The sequence below is a fragment of the Grus americana genome, chromosome 6 (assembly GCF_028858705.1).
Source record: "Grus americana isolate bGruAme1 chromosome 6, bGruAme1.mat, whole genome shotgun sequence".
NCBI classification, from domain to species: domain Eukaryota; kingdom Metazoa; phylum Chordata; class Aves; order Gruiformes; family Gruidae; genus Grus; species Grus americana.
The window spans coordinates 4,483,684-4,500,015 of record NC_072857.1 but is presented as its reverse complement, the minus strand read 5'-3'; the positions used below and the strand labels follow the sequence as shown (position 1 = coordinate 4,500,015).

Here is a 16,332-nt window from a genome sequence, read left to right as displayed (position 1 = left end):
CTGCGCCCTGCCTGCGCCCTGCCTGCGCCCTGCCTGCGCGGGGTGCCCGCGGGGCCCGGCCAGCCTGGCTTCTCCGGGAGGAGGGTGCGCCAGGGCTGCCAGCCACGGAGAGGCTTAAAGCAAATCTGCCTGCAGACCTGGCGGTCTGCTACCGCTGAAATCCCTAACTATGCAAAGGTGGGAACAAGGTTTTCTAATCTCTTTATTATTATTTATATTTTTTTCCCCTGGTATAAGTTACCTAAAAGTTTTGTTGCCACTGTTCGCTAAATGCCAACATTATTTTGTTGCACGATGCATGACTTGTCCGTGCCTAAATATACCTGTAGATGCGGAGACGTATCACGCACACACACACACACAAAGTGATGATATCTTAATGAAATATATAGCACAGTGCAAATATCCTGAAATCAGATTCAAGTATTATTAATTTGAATTAGATCCTCTCAGATCCAGAAGACACTGCCTATAAATCAAGGGCAGTCTGGCAATTCCTTAAAGAGCTAAACTGAATTTAGATGCATATGATAAAAAGAAAGAAAAAGAAAAAAGTGAATGCTAATTACTGACTCGCTTGATTTCCAGTCACCCACGTTTTATATGAGAAAAAAGAAAAAAACCCAACAAATTACCAACAAGTTCTCAAAATAAATTAATCCCATCACAAACACCTTACATATTGTTCATACATTTCCAGATTACAAAACGAGAGGATGAACCGGAGATTAAAAGAAGCTGCAGCCTAACCTGCAATAGGCAGGAGTGCCGTTGATATTATATCATTAAAATATATATCTGCAGCTACACTAAAAAACAAACCCTTAGACGGTGTGATGATGCTCAAGGGCTTTAAGGAACATGTTGGTATTGTCAGATAATCCCTATTCATAATTTTGCAGACTGTTCTTTCAGCCCTCAATCTCACAGTTTCTCCAGCTCTGAAGTGCCTCAGCAGGGCTTGCATCGGAGCGATAAACTGCTCTGATCTTCGCAGGAGTGGCATAACACCCAACCTTATTAGATGTTATTTTAACGTGGTATGTGAAGGTGTTTTGTTATTTTTGTGGGGTTTTTTGTTTGTTTGTTTGTTTGTTTGTTTTTTAATTTTTGGACACTGGACATAAGCATTTAGCAATCAGCTAAGCCCTTCTGAGATGGAATTTAACCTTAATCCAGGCGATGATTTCCTGCCCAGCTCTGAACTAATAACAGGCGTGCAGCTTCTTTAGGAGATGGAAATAATGACAGTCTACAGCTCCTGCCTTTATTGGGGTGGTGCTGGCAGCCCGGCTCCCAGCCCCTTCACGGTCAGTATCCCCACGCAGCGCCTATGCCTTGCTCTGTTTTAAACTTCCACAAATAAGATTCCCCCCCCATCAGTGTAAAACAAACAGACCCAAAATATCCTTACAAACCCCAGCTCACTCCTTGTGTAAGGCACCCGGCGCTGTGCCTTGCAGATGGTTTTAAGGGCAGTTCTCGGGGTGCAGGTTTTCCCTCTTTTCTTCGAGTTCTCCTATGTGGAAATGCAGAGAGGTGATGGGGGCGGCCAGGTGGTCCTGATGCAAACCTGCCTGAGCAATGCCATGGGTGATGCCACAGGTGATGCCAGCTGCCTTCGTCCTCCTCAGAGGGTTTCCTTTTGTCCACCAAAACCCATTGTGGTGGAGATAACTGCCCCTGGAGATAATCCCATGTCCCCCCCATCCCTGCATGGGGCTGTAGGGCCAGGCAGGGGCAAATCCTGCTGCCAGGGGCTCATTACCATGAGAAAGGGGAGAGCCCCCCCGAGTCCCCCCAGGCACCCAGGTGTGATGGGCAGAGGAGGGGACCGGCCGCCATGGGGGGCAGCAGGGCGCAGGCCCTGGAGGACATGGTCTTCTGCTGAGACCTTCTGCCATCGTGGCTTTGTGGGGACCTGGTGACACGGGCTGGCGGGATGATTCACGGCCTTATTTGTTTCGGTGTGTGTGCTTTTTCCCTGGTGTAGGATGAGTAACGGGGAGTGTGTTTTCTTGTCCATGTGGAAGGAGGAAAATCAGGGGGATAGCAGCAAAGGTGCTCTAGCTGATAGGTTTCGACTAATACATTTTAGAGGCTGGTGAAGACGGAGGTTTAACACCTCTAAAAATACGTTAGCTGCTCCGAGGCTTTTACTTTGGGTCCTTCATAGCCAGGGCTCTCCAACATTTTCCCCAAAGCGTGGAACTCTTCCTGCATTAGGGACTAAACATCCCCATGCAGGGGACCCAGACGAGATGCGCTCACTTGCAGCCGAGCCTGGGGAGAGCATCCCCCCCCAACAGCCCTGCTCCGCCGGGGGAACGGCTGCTGCAAGATCGGAGCTCCCCGTGGTTGCCGACTGCTTCTCAGGCACAGATCTCTGGGGTGCAGAAGCTGCCCTCGCCTTGGGAAAAAACTGGGAGGTTGCAAAAAAAACCCAAAACCAACTCAAACCAAACAAAAAATATGCCAGGGGAGGATTATTTCTGCAGTTACCTGTGGTGGTAGAAGATAAGACAGGGTGGAATAATTTTTCTGAGTGGGGAAAGCCCCATGTGGCCCCAAGATGCTGCTGGATACTTTTGCTCGATACAGGTGTCCCTATAAACTAAAATTTAGAGAGCAAAGCCTTTTATATATATATATTTTTTTTTTCCACATGGAGTAGAGGGCATGGAGGAGAGGAAGAAAGGGTCAGGGAACGACTCTACCCCCACCCGCTGATGAGGTATTCGGGAAGAAACCTTTTGAATCAACATTCCCAAAGTTTTCGAGTTCCTCTGCGGAAAACCCATGTAGGGATAGGATACGAGCCAAAAGCAAGGGAAAAGATTGTCTGGCTTTAATTTATCTATCCCTGGGCATTTCTAACAAGCAGATCACTGTAATATTTAATCTTGTGCGAGTCCCTGCACGTTAAAAGTGAATCTCCCTCATACGTTTTTGTTAATTTTGTCATTTATAAAGTCGCTTTCGATGGCCTAGAGCTGCTCAGCTCTGGTCCGCAACGCACGTCTGTCTGTCTGCGGCAGGAGAACAGCATCCGCCGGACCCAAACCTGCTTCTCACCCCGAACACGAGAGGAGCGAGTGGCTCTGGCAGCCGGGAGAAGTGGCGGCAGGTCGGTGGTCGAGCATCCCCTGTCCACTGTCCCACACCATGAGATGTAGATGTTTTTCCTTCTCTTCTGGGCTTGTTGCTGAAGTTTGGACACATTTCTTGGCTCAGTTGGCAGTGATTAAAATTCACTGCTCACTTTTGTTTATAGTTGCTTGTTTACTTTGTTGAATTTTTAAAAACTTGTTAGAATGCAATTGAACACAGATTCAACAGTATTTAGGCTTGAAAAATGAAGATGCATTAGAAAGATGCCTATTATGCTTCAGAATTATTAATTGACATTTTTATGATGAATAATTAATCATTTGAATAATTTTTGTATCTCTGATCTGAACACATATTTGCATATCTAATGTCTGATTTTAAATGTGGTTTCTTTAGTCGCATTCTCCCAGGACAAAGACATGAAGTAAGTAACATCCTAATGCAAAACTTTTTTTTCTTTGCAGTTGTAAAAGTACGTTTATTGAAATGAAAGTTTCTATCTAGTTATGAAGCTGTTAATAATCTATGCGTGGCATATATGCATTAATAAGACTGTGGGTCTTTTGGATATGAGCACATTTAGGCCTCATTTTCTTAAACACAGTGGTAAGGTCTCCTGCAATTACTTAAAACGTTACTTAAAACCATGTGGGGTTAAGCTAGGAAACCATAAAGAAATATCTCAGATACACAGAGTTCCCTTCTTGTTTATATGACACTTAGTGAGAAGACCAAAGGTTGTTTAAATTTGAGGTGTTTAAAATATCAAGAACTTTTTATATAAATTTTTACTGTGTCCTCTCAGTGAAACTTCACCACTTTTTTCTTGTTATATTTTAATATGCTTAAATCATTGTCCTCAAGACACCCCCCCCTCTCGCTCCTATCCGGTGGCGATAAAGGAACAACATAAGCTGCAGATCAGTTGTAAGTTGGTCAGCAAATAGGTGCAAGTAATGGTGCTCGTTGAGCAACCCTGCTCGGTGTTGGGTTGGTATGAGCACAGCTCAGCCACATGGGGAACAGAAAGGAGGAAGGGGCAGCTGGACAAAACCGTAACCCAAAAGGTATAAAAAAAAAAATAAAAAAATAAAGCAATTAAAGGACTAGCCTCTGCTCCACTGCCTACGACCACTGGTTAATTATTCTCGTAGCATGCCCGACTGGGACCCAAGGAGTTGCCGTTGCTTATGCCAGGTCTGAATGTGATTTATTAAGAAATGAAAGCTCTTAAGATTTTTTTATTTAGTGGTACATTTTAATGTACGGGGAGGGCAAATATTCTGAATATAAGCTATTGGGTCTTTGCAGCCATACTGAGGAACCAGGGCGACAGATGCTCTAGAAATACCTTAAACTGATGCAGTAATATTGATGTTTAGCAGATTGAATTACACCAAAATAGAGGCACAAATACACTATAGTGTTTAAATTCGCTTAGTGTCATTTATATAGGGAAGATAGTATGTGTGAAATGTAATATTAAAATAAAAACTTTTAATCTCTATTTTATTCCACACTGGGTAGTAAAAAATACTCCCAAAAGGTGCTTTTTTTTTTTTTTTTAGGGTGGAAGTATACTATGTAGACTATGGTAATCTAGTGGGCAATATCTGACAGACAGATACTGTATAAAGAAACTGTGAAATGTAGTTCTCAGAACAGGCTGAAGTTATATTGAATAGGATGTTTAGCAGTTGCATATGCTCAGTGATAACGGATTTTTTTTTCTTTCCTTTTTTTTTTTTTTCCCCTCCTTTAGGGGGGGTTGAATTTGTAACAGCAAAAGCCGTAAGCTTGAGCAACACTTGCAGCACGGAAGGCCCAGCTCTGAGCCCCGTGCCCTGACCTGCCATCGCTTTGGCCATCAGGGTGGTGGCGATGGCATCAAGCTCTTTGCAAAAGGATGAGGTGGGAATTGGGGTTAAACCTCTGCTTTTTGGTTGTAAAAGCAGGAGAGAAAGCAGACATCCCTGAGGTGCAGCCAGGGATGTCTTTGCAAAGGGAGAGGTCCCTTTTGGGGTTGAGGTGGGCAGCAGGAGCAGCAGCAGTGCTGGGGTGATGGCATCTGGCACTGAGAACATCGGCCAAAGCCCCTTGGATATCGTTGTGCCTTCGTGAGGCCAATGGACAACTTTGTGGTGGCTTTATTAGCAAGGAACATGGAGAATTTTTGTTTTGTTTTAACCAGGCTGAATAGTGAATATAAATTATATAATTACAGAACCCTGTTCTACCTGTTTGGCACTAGATCAAATTTACTTTTCCCTGGCTTTCTTAGTGTCTCTTTATTTTCCCCACTGACTACTAGTTAAGCTAAAAGAGGTGACATTACCGGCAGGGAATCTGGGTGCAAAGCTGACTTTTTGATGGCTGTCCAAAAGTTTCAGAGTTGATCAATTTGCCCAACTAGTTCTTATCATCGGTACAGGGAAAACATTTTCTTCTCTCTGAGACTTCAGGAGATTATCTGTATATTTCAAAATCTACAGAAACACCGGGGTTACAAAGGTATTTAGAAAAGCTCGAATGATTTGAAACAATTAGATACTGCAGCATAGTTTTCAAAGAAATTCCGTGTGCACAGAATTGGCCAATACCCGGAAAATTGCTGCTGTTCTGCAAGCGGCCGCTGACTGCATTAGATACCAAGAGAAGCAGAGGCACACGTCCCAGTGACCGTTGCACACCTAAACTGCAGATTTACCCACGAACTGGCAGACGTCCCCTTCGTCAGGGGTGGCATCGGACTTGCCAGTGCTTCTGTTTGCTTCCCTCTATCAGCATCATCTCCAGCTCGTCTGTGGATGGAGGCTTGGCCAACTGGCCCCTTTCCAAGCCCAAATCTTAGACTCTGCGTTATTAGAGCTGTCAAAAACAGGAGGGAGCATTTTTTCCTTACCATGAAAGTTTTCTCCAGGTTCTCATTCCTTCCCCAATTCATGTTTTAAAAATATTTTTTGGGAAATTTCTTGATGCCTCTCTGGGTCATTTGCTCTGTGGTGTTCCAGGTCAGCATCACATTAAAGGTACTGGCATTTGAGCAAATCATTTCCCCACATGGATGGTCTTAGGTGCATGTACACTCCTACCAATGCTGCTTACTGTATCGCTTAAAACTTGCTCCAGGCAGCATCTAAACTATTTTAAACCTTACCATCCTGTTTTAACACACATCAGCTATCCTGCTTCAAATCTCTGACAAGGATGTGAAAACCACAGTGTCAGAACAACTGCTGCTCTCTTCTTGGATTCTGACAAGCAACCTTCAACCTGAAACCCTCTAAAAATGGCTATTTTTATCTTTTTTTTTTTTTTTTAAATTCACAAGCGACTATATTGACTGTATTCTTTTCCCTTGTTCTGACAGTTTGGAAATGGGTGCAAAAACGCATGAGGCAGAGTACGGCAATACCGTTTGGTGTTCATCCAGTGGGTCCACCAGCCAATGGGCCTACCACAAGGAGGTGATGAATGGGTATGATTTCCCAAATTCTGGACTAGGGAAGAGGAAAAATGGTCTCCAGAATAATTTTGGCAGCCTGGGTTGGGTTGCTGTGGGCATCGATGTCCTCAGCTCCCAGAAGTCAGGAATTGCAACTCTGGGTCCCTATCCTCTGTGCCATAATTTGACTGAACCACTTTCCCACAAGTAAAGACATTTGCATGGATCCAGCATACTGCACGTAGTAGGACAGTAATATTCATGATTTGCCTTTAATTTTGCCTGTGGCATGGGCAGTAGATGCCACTGAAGCCAGCAGAGATGCAAACAGGCCCACCGTGCTCCCCAGAAGATACCAAGATAAGGTGGGCAGGGAATGGGACATTACAACCACCAGCTGGGGTGGCTGGTCCCGGGGGGAGAGGTTGGACTTGGTGTCAGTCATCCAGATGGCATCCTCCTACCTATTGCTTGCCTTTACAGGAGTATAAACTAGACTGAACATTGCTGCCCCAAAGCGTGAAAGCAAAATCAGTGAGATGACCCAGCATTTGCTACGCAGGTTGCTTTGATAGCTGTGGGAGCGTGTGAGGAGGCTCAAGGCAGCAAAGTCAACCCTGGGTGACTTTGTAGCTCATTTATATCAACGAATCTGCTGGGCTGGCTCTCTACATGCAAGACCTCTTTCCCTACCAAGCAGGGAAAGCGCAGAAGTGGTGGAGCCCAGGCAAAAGAAAACAAACTCAAGCACAGCACAGCCTTGGATATGTGCTGTTGGAGCAGGTGAGTGCCTCCGTGAGCTCCTGTGCCACCACCCACCCACCAGCCGTGCATGGCAGGGCTGTCTCTGCTTATGCCAAAGCCTGTCTGGTGGTGACACTCATTTCTGGGAGGACAGGAGCTATCAGGGAGGTCTGTGTCCAGAATTTCGGAGAGGGTAGCACTTCAGAGGTCAGAATCAAGGTGTGAAAAGCCACACCTGATATGGAGTGTTGGAAAGTGGACTTGGTTAGAGCTGGGAGCAGTGGAGAAAGCGGCACTGATCTACACACAAGGAAGGCAAGCTGTCTCTCGTGCCTCATGGTGAGCAGGGAGAAATATAGAGCAGAGATTGAAAACTGCAAATATTTGTTCTCATTGTCAGATGTTTCTATAAAATCAGTTGTTACTGAATCACCACTGAAGTTACCGAGCATTTAAATAAGCAGAGAGTGAGAAAGCTAAGTCTAATTATATGTTTCATGCCATTTACAGAGGTTTCCAGGGGATTTTCTTTTAATAAAAGTGCAGTGCATCAAAAAGAATAAATCCTACAATTTTGTTATTTACAAATCAGCTGCTTCTGCCTCAAGCTGACAGACTTATCCTCCATCTTGCACCCTTCTTTCCACCCCAAAATGCACCCAGTACATTGATGTTTCTACTAATATTCTTCAAGTTCCTACATACTATTTTATGCTCCTTATGTTGGTAAGCAAATGGATCGGAAGAAAATCATCACAAAGGCATAAAAAAATATTCTTACAGAAAGATACAGAGAAAAAGCCCACAGTGTTGGATAATGTGCAATGTAGATGTTTTCCAGATGAAGAGAACAAGTGCCTTTTACATCCCTGCCCACCAATTCCTGAAGATTTCGAATCGGAAGCCTGGCTGGACATATGATGTAATCAATTAGTTAAAATGATTTACTAACACAAAACACAAAACCTTTCTGATGATTAATTTTAATCCCCTTCACATCTTTTCACCGCCACAACTGCTCTGCCCCTTCCGACTCCAGACTATTTAGCAGTTGACTTTTGCGTTCAGAGCGTTGCATATCAATCCCCAGGACCAAAACATGCCACTAATATTTTCTCTGCTACGTCATCTATCGATGGAGCACCTAACCCTGCAGCCCTTGTCTGTGCTTCAGAGAGGAGCGAGTCGTACCAAACCAGGCCCATAACTCGCTCCTTGTTGAGGCTATCGCCCATTTAGAGGTGAAGAAAAACTGAGAAAACAAAACATTTGTTCTTGTCCAACTTGGCTGCTGTCATGATAAAGGAGCATGTCGACTGCTTTGGTAATTAAAATGCTATGTGCAAAGGACACCAGAACAACAAAGGAATGAAAAGAAGATGGTTTCTCTCAAGTGTGAGCGTACCATGCACGCGTTACACAGGCTACACACGCTCCATAAAGGTCTTAGACTTGCCTTGCAACAGCCCTGCCATTCCGGGATGGGCCTCTTTCCTGAGCAGACGCTGGCCGTCGAGCCAAATTGTATGATTGTTTTGTGATATGGATATATGTGGACTGGGGACTAAATTAAGGACATTAAACTCAATTTCCTTAAGACATGAGCCAGATTTTAATATTGCAGCTGTCCAGAGGTGAAAGGGTAATGAGGACATGAGGAATTCCTGGACGGGAAAGGGACACTTGGCCCAACAAGTCTGTCCCTCTTCAAGTTTATTACAACACACCTCCCCACGTTGTCGATATATCCTCCAGCCCTGTCTGCCTATATAAACATGTCTGGCTATCTCTTCTGTTCATTAATACTTCAGTTCTCTCGGTGGCTTTATCTAACATAATGCCTACTATGCTGTGAATTGGATAGCTCTACGTGAATTTACTGTTTATTCTTAGACCTTTCATTTTTAATTGGCATAGTCTTTTTTTTTTTTTTTTCTTTTAAACTCACCAGATACAGCCACTACTTTAGTTTTCATCCTAATTATGAAAATGTTAATGTTTAGGTCTTTTTTAGAAATGATTAGGCTCAGTCTTCATTTATATCAAACATCTTGAACAGCTGGAAACAACGATTGCTTCATATCTTATTCTTATTTGAGTCACTAAAGTTCTTTTCTGGAAAAGGTGATCAAAATCGGAATTATTGGAGAAAATCTATCACGTTCCTTGTGTGATAACAGTTCTTTTGATTTGCAGGCTATCATTTGCTGGAGTGTCCATATCACACTTTATTTATACTGAATTGACATTGATTCAAAATTGATGTTTGACAGATTCAGTACAATTTTTAAGGTGGAGTGGGACTTTTGGTAGTCAAGTATTATCTTATAATGATCTCTTAAAGTCAAGAAAGAGCTTTGGAGGCTAGTGGGAGGAAAAAAGCTCCCAAGAAATCGGTAACGTCGTAAAGATTTCTAACTGCTAACTGGTGTTCATGGATTAAAAACTATCTCCCTTTAAATTTTCTGCTAGCAAAGTTGAGATCAAATTAGCATACAGATGCTTCCTCAGAATGCCGACATTTTAAAAAACCTGGGTTTTTCCCTTCCTCTGAGGCTACTCAAAGGAGAATGCCATTAGAGATCTGAACACAAACATGGGGAAAGAGACACAAATCACAAATAAACCTGCATGATTTTGAAATTTCAAAGACCAATAGGCTGGTGAAACAAAAATAATCTGGGTGAAGTATAAAGTGGGAAGCAGGCAAAGTAGATCGTTGTGATGCAAGATTGAAAAACACTCATAAATTTGTTGTTTAAGTGTGTTGAAATCCCAGAAGAACAATATGTGTACAATTATTTCTGATATCTAGCTACACTCTTGTTTAGGGAAGCAACTTGCTTTTACAATGAACAGAAGGTTTGATTTTTAAATTTTTTGTCTTTTAAGATTTTCCCCTGAAAAAAGAGGCACTGCTAGCAGAGATTGTTTAGGGGAAGAAATTCTGCACCCTGTTGAGAAACATTGAGGTTTTATTCAGGAACTAAGATGTCAGCACTGAGTGGACAGGGAACTTTGAGAAACTTGGAAACAAAAGAAAAATGAGAAATTGCTTGATTTCAGGCAGGTGAAGAAACAGTTTTACATGGGCATGCAGCTGGTGAAAAAAACCCCAGCATACAGTATCTAAGAGGCACAGAAAACTTCAGGTTTATGTTCAGGATCCACAGTGACTAAGAAAAACTTGTAAAAGTCTAAAAAAAACCCAATACCACCTTTGAATTTGGAGGAATGAATCCAACCTTACCATGGAGCTGGTGATCCAAAGAGGAATTGAAAATGCCACTTTGGGCCTGAACAGGATTGCTCTGGGCAACAGGGGATGTAAAAGGCAATTCCCATGGCATCCGTTGGATTGTAAACACCCATAGCTTAAATTGTTGTGGTTTTTTCATTCCTAGTCCAAAGGTCCTCTTTTGCAAAAGCTGAAGTTAGCGTAGTGACTACCACGATGTCAGACTGCTCTTTTGTGATGGTCCTTTCATAAATTAAAAAAAAAAAAAAAAAGAGAATAATTGGTAAAAAATTTAATAATAATAATATGCTGAGATTTTACTCTTTGTACAATTCTGATAAATGCTCATGAGGCCAAATCTTTTTGGTCTTGCTATTGAAAGATGGTCCACTAAAATTAGCGAAGTAGATACAGCAGTAAAGCCAACAGAGTTTGGCTCTTGTGTCGGACAAGTTGTTTGAAGTGATATGGATGTAAAAGTTGAGAAAAGTAGTAGAGCCACAGTGAGCAGAGCCCATTCTTAACTGCTGCTGTTTTATTTAAATACCTGGTGAAATTCTGTGTAGCTACCATCAAGCACAAAATTACTATTAAGAAGTCTTTAGTTAAAGAACCCCAGATGCTGGAGTGGGTCCATTCAGCCCTGTTTAGAAATTTTTTCACTTCATTTTAATTTTTCAGCAAAACATATTGGAGGACATACCCTTCTATCCAGTGAAGGGCCTAATGATTGGACTTCAGAGTCCTGTTCTTGCTTTGCCTCTGTGTCATCTTCCTTTTGTGGACCACCTGGTCCCTGGGGAATGTCAAAAAATCCCACTGGGGGTGAGGCCAAGGGTCCCAGCTAGCATCTTCACTTTTCTCTAGGTCCCTAAAACCCCTCCAGGTTTTAGGAGACACAGCTCCATTTTCAGGGAGCACACTGAAAGTGAACACAAATTCATCTCCCAGTGAGGAGACACTCTTGTAAATGGAATTTGGGAGACATAATCTCTTCGATGCTTCCAAAAAAAAAGCATCAAGAGGTCTGATAAGGTCCTCCAACACAGACCTGAGCCATGGCAGCAGAGAAACGAGCCCCAGGGCTTTTGTCCTGTCCCCTGGTCTGCTGGCTGTACTGAGCTTCTCTGGACAGGTCTGTCACCCTTGGGGCAGAAAGGGACTGGTAGTGCCTCAAAACCGCGTGAGGCTGGGTTCAAGGGAAACGGGATAAGCTTTGTTATCTGACCATTATGGTAACAGCATAAGGTAGCCACCCCTGGGATAAAAGGTCAGTCTTATCCAAACACCTATCCATTAAGTTGGGGCAGTATAATGTTTCTTTTTTTTTTTTTTTTAAATAAATTTCAGAAGTATTCTTTTTTTAAACTCTTCTAAACTTTCAATCTCCTAAGGATTAAAAAACTCTAAGGGTCCTCTTGTCTATTCCTTCCCTTTTCCTGGAATTCCAGTTCCTCCCTGAGCCCTTCCCTTCTCTCCAAGCAGCACCTAGGTCTCCCTCTCCCCCTTGCGTAGCACCCTCCACCATTTCTTTCCATCCCTCTGCCCACGTGGAGCACGCTTTCACATTTTCCACTGCATCAGAAAAACCTGTTTACTTTGCTCTATCAGCTCTGCGCTCCGGCACAGCAGCGCGTTCCTGGCGGTGCTGATGCTGCATTTGCTGGTGATCTGGATCTTGTATTTATAACCAGTGTCAGACAATTGTTGCTAGAGCCCCTGTAACTTTTATGTCCCCAGCACATTTTGATACGTTACCTTTGATATTCTGATTTAATTCTTTTACATAGATTGGAGACCGAGACAAGCTCCTAACCTGACCAAAGCACTACCCTGTATTGACTGCCAATCTCTAAGTCATTCAGTGAATGCTGTTTTCAGACCGTTATCAGTTCATTAAAGTTTGTTATCGTTTACATGGTGGCTCTGTACCTTGCTGGTAATCTCCAGCGTAGGATCTTATCAAAGACTCTTTTGAAAGTCTAAGCATATTGTATACCATCCATAGTATTTTTCTTGTCTACCTTGGCAGGGATATCTTTGAAGAATTCCAACAAATTATTTGAGCAAGGTTTCCAGCTTATAAATCCACATTGGTTGACTCTACTCAAATTACGATTTTCAGCGCGTTTCCTCACTAAATCCTGCAAAAAGCGTTCCTATTCTATTTTTCATAGCTATGAATTGTGTTATGTTAATTTGTTTATATTATGATTTAAAAAAATATTTTATATGTATGTATTCCTCTGCATATGCATGTGTACACAAAAGTGTGTATATGTAATGGAGATTATATTGAAGTATATTGGGCTTTAAAGCTGAATATGTTAAAAAAGTTAATGCAGAATAAAATGCAAAGGATAGAGTTAGGGACAGATCTTTGGCTGGAGTAAATGAATTTGACTTTGAATACATTTTGCTAACTTAAATGGTGTTAACTTGATTTATGTGAGCTGAGGAGTTAACCCTTATGCACTGCACTTGCTTTACTTCAGTGCTAAGAGATCAAAACGACTGTTGGGATGCTTCTTAACATCTCTGACTTACAACAGATCTCTATCCACATTTCTTATGGATTTCTTGAGCTCAAGAAGTGTGTTTTTATTTGCTGCCGGAAAAACTATTCTTAATGTTTTAATAATTTTTATGTATTACATAATATTTTGTTTCAGATTAGTAACTTCCTATGCTTTGTTTTTCCATTATTTGACTATTTTAGGATGCTTACTATCCTTCCCAGATTTCTGTTCACACCTGTACAACTTGCCATTACAAAGATGAACCTGGCAATTTCTGGTAAATACAGTAAGTGGTTGATTAATATTAGATTCATGCTTCGTTTGATTGTTGTATTGGAAAGCTAACATTTTACACAGAGAATAGTCCCTCCTCTTGGACTGAAACCAAAGGAAAGACCAAACCAGATGGAATTCATATAATCTCATTTAACAGGTGCTGTAGTTTGGGTGCCACGATCCTCCAGAAACAGGGCTCTCTGCATCCTGCAGTGTCCAGGTCACTCTGCTGAAGTGCAACCATACTTTGCATGAACTAGTCTGGTGCTTATAAATCACAGAAAGGAACAAGCAGTGGAGTGTTGTCGTTCCAAAAAAACCCCATTTTTTCATGGAAAAAGAAAATCTTAATTTTTTCCATTTTTTTTTTCTTGAAAACTGGGTTTTGCCCTGAAAGATTAGTTTTCATGAAAAGAAATAATCTTTTTTTTTAATCAATAAGAAAACAAGTCTGATTGATAGGAAAGGTTTTGACCAACCTGGGACCACCCTTTTCTCACCTGTGGCACAAACACGTGATGGCAATTGGATCTAAGACAGTTGAGCTTTCTATACAAGCCAAGGGAAGAGCTAAGCAAAATGACATTCATTTAAGCCAGGAAAATTTTGGGGGACCCCACAGGCTCTGCATGCATTCCTCAGCAGCCTGGGAACATGCCAAACCCTGTGGGGGGGTCCCTAACCTCCACCCCAGCGGGGTTAGACACCTTTCTTTCAATGGCAGAGGAGAAGCCCGCAGTGTTGTACAAGGCATCTGTACAGACACTGGTTCTTGCTTTCACATAAATTGGTGATGACAGTGTGCCTCCAGCCTATGGGATAACTCAGTCAATTTTAACATTGGTCTGAAGGAGACCAAAACCATGAAGACCTCAGCTTCAACAGGCTTCAGTGGTTGTTGTGTTCTCCTTGTGCTGGAGCTCTTCTGCCTTGAGGGAGAACTGGATTTGAAGTACCTGCTCCCAGGTATGTTGATTATATTACAGTGATTAAATATATAATATATGGAACTGGAGACCGGTCTTCTGGTCATGGGACTGCACGAGGTCAATTCCATTTATAAACTGCTAAGCCCTTGGTTTGGTATGCCAGCAACAAAAATATCTAAATGAGAAACTATATTTGTAAGTCCTGAAAGATGAGGTCCCATCTTTGAAGTCCGGTCAGAAGAACTTTTTAATCAGAATAACTACAAAGCACCCCCCACTACAGCACATTCTCTTTCTCCTGGTTCACTGCTATCAGGTTGCACTGTCACGTGCATTTGGCACATTTCCCCCCACCATTGGCTGTGTCAATTCCTTTATTGTTCGCAAGATTTTCTCCTTGAAAGAATAATAAGAACATATTTGGGTTTTCTTAATTGTTCTTTTGACCTGGGTCTATTTACTATGTGAATCTCCCAAGCTCTTCTCGATAAGAATGTTTTCTATTGATTTATCCCTAAATCTATGAGGATCTTTATGATAGTGAGGTTTGAACTCCCTATCATTAACTTTAAAGGTTATACTGAAATTAAATGCAATTAAAGTTAAATTTTTAAATTAAAATTAATTTTATAACAGTATACATGCCTATCTCCAAGTATGGGGCTCAGCATAGTTACTGACTGCTCAGTGGACTAATAGCATTGCCACTACAAACAAACTTTGTTAGCTTCCACATAGTTATCATACAAATCAATACAGGAATAATTAAATTCCTCCATTATCAAATTCTAGTCTTCTTTATCAGCTTTTCCTCCACCAGTAATTTTGTTGTCTTAATCTGGTTTCTTCTCTGAAAGTCTATAGCAACCTCGGAGTTTCACCAGATAATATTTTCTTTCTTCTCTGCTAAGTTCTTTAACCCAAATTATTTAATGCCAAAATCTGAAGTCTTTAAAGAAGATTCCACTGAATGGAAGTTTGATCAAACTGTATTTTGTTTTGTTTTAATACAGACTACTAATTTTATCTTGTCTCGCCCTTGAGTGAAATCCTATACATGTAAGTATTTGAAATTGCCATTAATTTTCTTGATTCATTCTCTTATTGATTTTCTTTCCAACTATTTCCATCCAATGTATCTAATAATTATTAGAGATGAGGCAAGAACCAAGTGCCTGCATCCATACCCCCTCTGAGCTTTGTGGCTCAGGCCCATTTTTAATTAACATAAATGTGAGCAAGTTTCCCAGGCTAATTCTTAATTCTTTAACATTACATTCTTACCTTCAGCTTTTTCCTGTTGCATTTTGACACAGCTTTGGTCAGGGGTGGCTTCCTGAGAAAAGGATTACACACCGTGAAGCTTCACGTTCTCCTAGACGACTTGAGCAGAAAGGAAGGGGAAGGATTCCCGCTCCCGTTTATACTCCTGCAAAGGCAGCGAGGCCAAATCACGCCAACTGCTTTCATCTCTTCATTACTCCAGAAACGCCACACTTTCCAAAAGAAATTCACTGTTGATTTAAGGGGGAAAGTGGGACACAAAACAAATGGGGGTGATAATGAATTGAAGTGATGATCTGAGGAGCTCATAGTGCTTCATAAGCATTAATTAATTAAGCCTTACTAGATCCCAGTGAGGTAGGTATTATGGCCCATACTTCAATCCTGGCTGCGGTGTGCTATTTCTGTATCTCAATATCATTTTGTTAATGTGTATTCTGATGAGCGGACTGAAATGGTGTCTGACTAGTAGAGATGACTGTGCATATATTTAAGCTGTGAATGTTCTGCATGATGAGCCTTCATATGGAAACAACTTTTTTTTTTTTTTTTTTTAAAATACAGCCTGGTTCCTGAATAAAAAGTGCATGATAAATGAGTGATATAGAGAGCATTGAAGGGCTACTGGTGATGTAACTCATTCTGTTATCGAATTAGGATGAACAGAACTTTTCTTTCTGTTACTGAAAACCTGAGTGCACTGCAATGAGTATGGAATTTTCTTTTTTTTTTTTTTTGTAATATAATTTATCTAATTGCTGTAAGAATTTAACCTATGATTTTAAC

At 41.7% G+C, this 16,332-nt stretch overlaps 1 long non-coding RNA gene across 8 annotated transcripts; it reads left to right on the top strand.

Annotated features, from left to right (window-relative positions):
* Nucleotides 1–28: 28 nt before the first annotated feature.
* LOC129208239 (uncharacterized) lies at nucleotides 29–16,097 on the top strand. 8 transcript variants are annotated; one of them, XR_008577733.1, is made up of 8 exons: nucleotides 29–1,040; nucleotides 2,974–3,127; nucleotides 3,508–3,535; nucleotides 4,874–5,022; nucleotides 6,482–8,824; nucleotides 13,258–13,343; nucleotides 15,276–15,321; nucleotides 15,579–16,097. It is a non-coding gene; the product is annotated as an uncharacterized LOC129208239 (long non-coding RNA). The 8 variants fall into 8 exon arrangements; XR_008577735.1 differs by having other exon boundaries at nucleotides 29–1,605; nucleotides 3,039–3,127; XR_008577732.1 differs by having other exon boundaries at nucleotides 29–3,127; nucleotides 6,482–6,578; nucleotides 7,040–8,824.
* Nucleotides 16,098–16,332: the final 235 nt, after the last annotated feature.